The sequence below is a fragment of the Triticum aestivum genome, chromosome 5A (assembly GCF_018294505.1).
Source record: "Triticum aestivum cultivar Chinese Spring chromosome 5A, IWGSC CS RefSeq v2.1, whole genome shotgun sequence".
NCBI lineage: Eukaryota > Viridiplantae > Streptophyta > Magnoliopsida > Poales > Poaceae > Triticum > Triticum aestivum.
Window position 1 is genome coordinate 236,580,925 of NC_057806.1, and position 3,421 is coordinate 236,584,345.

Sequence of the window (3,421 nt, forward strand, 5' to 3'; positions counted from 1 at the left end):
TCCCCGGTGAAGGGCGGCGGCGCAGGAGGCGGGACCGGCGCGGGCACGGCCAGGGAGGCGGCAGCGTCGGGATGGGCTCCGCGGGCCCGATCCAAGCCCGGCGGGCCTGGCGTGGTGGGAGGAGAGAGAGAGCGGAAGTGGTGAGGTGGCAAGCTCCGGTTGGCTGGAGGCGGCGGCGCGGACATGTCCGGCACGGGGAGATTTGTCCGGTGGCGCGAGGTAGGAGGAGCTAGGGTTTCATCCGCGAAAATTGGGAGGGGATCACATATTTATAGGTAGAGGGAGCTAAGAGAGTCCAAATGAGGTGTGGTTTTCGGCCACGCGATCGTGTTCGAATGACCGAGATGATGGAGAGGGTTTAGGTGGGTTTTGGGCCACTTTTGAGGGGTGTTGGGCTGCAACACAAACGAGGCCTTTTCGGTCCCTCGGTTAACCGTTGGAGTATCAAACGAAGTCCAAATGGCACGAAATTTGACAGGCGGTCTACCGGTAGTAAACCAAGGCCGCATGGAAAGTCTTGGTCCAATCCGAAAACGTTTAGCGCCCGCACACGAAAAGAGGTAGAAAGGGACAACGGGTGACATAGGAGCGCTCGATTGCAAAACGGACAACGGGGAAAAGGCTCGGATGCATGAGACGAACATGTATGCAAATGAAATGCACATGATGACATGATATGCAATGCATGACACGCAAGCAATGACAAGGCACCAACGGCTAATAACTTGAGGACACCTGGCACATCGGTCTTGGGGCGTTACAACACTCCACCACTACGAGAGGATCTCGTCCCGAGATCTAGAATGGCACCAGAGGGAAAAACTGAAGAGAAAGAGAAGAGGTAAAACTAAGTTGCTTCTTTGACAAATGAGTGATACCGAAGAACCTTGAAAAAGGTTAAGCCATTTCGAGAAAAGAATACAACAGAGATAAATGAAGTTGAAAGCACTCTGTTAGCAAAGAGGAACAAGGAAGAACAACTTTGGGTAGCACTCCGGTTGAGAAGGGATGCAAGGCTTGATAAGATGAAAAGAACTTGAGCCGAGGGCACAACTCTCCGGTTAAATGGATAGGCATGAAGAAAATATGATCTTTGACAAAACGAGATGACGGGTGAAAAGAACAACATCACAAGGCCTCCGGAAGAAAAGAGAGAATGGAATGGAATGAACAGAGAAGAAAACAACATCTTCTTCCTTGAAAGAGCTTGACAAGCATCCTTAGGAGAAGGGTCGAACGGAATTGTTGGAAAAATGACAACGAAAAAGGATATGCTTGATAGTGGGCTTATGGAGAACAAATCAAAACTATGAGGTGAAATTCTGCCACTCACGGGAAAAGAATTGGATTTGAATTGATATGAATAAGGACGCGAGAAACTATTTCACCAGAAGGATAAATGAAGAACTTGGGTCATTTATAAGCACCATAAATAGCAAAATCCTTAGGGAAAGCTTTAGGTGAAATATTACCCAAGATAACTCCAACGAAGAGGTTGATGGATTTAAAATACCCCATTCTTAACAACCTGTGAATCATGAAATATGAACTCAAATTATCAAGAATGACATAATACCACCTCCAATGATACAGAAGAAGGAATTGCACTCCGGATTACAATATTAAGAAAGCTTGAGCTTCATAGAAAAGAATCTCGATGAACACTTCGAGAAGGAATTAAATCCTTGATGACCCATCATGTAGAGCCTCCATGAAGAACTCCGGTAAAAGAAAGATCAAATGAAAAGAAAGAGAAGTAGAAAACACAAGGTTAAACCTTGCAATGATTTAGATGGATCTTCGCAATGAAATAATTGCGAGAGCTTGGAACTCGGGGAAAGAAAGAGAAAATGACACAATTGAAATCAGGAATTCAATGAACCTCTAGAATAAGGAATTAATCATTCGGATGAAACAAGAATAAGAATTACATTATGCTTGTCCTTCATCAATTAAATTGATGATCAACAATGGATTTGGCATACTAGTTATTCTCGTAGAAAGAATTAAGCGAGATATAGCGCAAACTTGGGAAGATCTTCGACGAATCCACTGGTAGGATTGAAAATAGCAAATGAATTGATATGATAACAAGGTAAGAAGAATCTTGAACGAACCACCGTAAGAATTGAAAATGAACGAAGAGAAGATAAAGAAACACCGGGAAGAATTATGAAATGAACGAGGATACTTGAGAGAATTTATATACAAGTGAACGAAGGGATCACGAACTGATTAGAGAATATTGAATGATGCACTGGTAAGATTTGGAGAATGATAGCTGAAGGCTGAGAATGAATAAGTCTTCTGAAATGATGGGCTCCAGAGGAAGGAAAAGAGAAAACAACTCATGAAATGCTCCGGATGGATGAAGGGAATTCCCACAATTGAAAATAATAATGAGGTGGTGGCATGATTCTAGAACAACCTACGTCAAGTATAACCCCAACACCGTGTTCACTTCCCGGACCCCGCCGAGAAGAGACCATCACGGTAACACACGCGGTTGATGTATTTTAATTAAGATCAACTTCAGGTTTTCTACAACCGGACATTAACAAATCCCATCTGCCCATAACCACGGGCACTGCTTTCGAAAGTTCAAATCCTTGCAGGGGTGTCCCAACATAGCCCATCACAAGCTCTCACGGTCAACAAAGGATATTCCTTCTCCCAAGACATTCCGATCAGACTCGGCATCCAGGTTACAAGACATTTCGACAATGGTAAAACAAGTCCAGCAACACTGACCGAATATGCCGACAAATACCAATAGGAGTTGCACATATCTCGTTCTCAGGGCACACTCAGATGATCTCTCCATACAACTAAAACCAAACCTCGAGTTTCCCCGAGGGGGCACTGAACAGGGCTCTAGTTTGGACCAACACTCAGAGGAGCACTGGCCCAGGGGGTAAAATAATGATGACCCTCAGGAGCGCGACTCCCAAGGGAAAAGAAAAGGCTAGGTGGCGAATGGTAAAACCAATGTTGGGCATTGCTGGAGGAGTTTTATTCAAGGCGAACTGTCAAGGGGTTCCCATTATAACCCAACCGTGTAAGGAACGCAAATCCTGGAACATAACACCAATATGACGGAAACTAGGGCGGCAAGAGTGGAACAAAACACCAGGCATAAGGCCGAGCCTTCCACCCTTTACCAAGTATATAGATGCATTAATTAAATAAAAGATATTGGGACACCCAACAAAATATCCATGTTCCAAACATGGAACAAGCTCCAATCTTCACCTGCAACTAACAACGCTATAAGAGGGGCTGAGCAAAGCGGTAACATAGCCAAACAACGGTTTGCTAGGACAAGGTGGGTTAGAGGCTTGGTTTAACAATATGGGAGGCATGATAAGCAAGTGGTAGGTATCGCAGCATAGGCATGGCAAAAGAGCGAGTAACTAGAAAG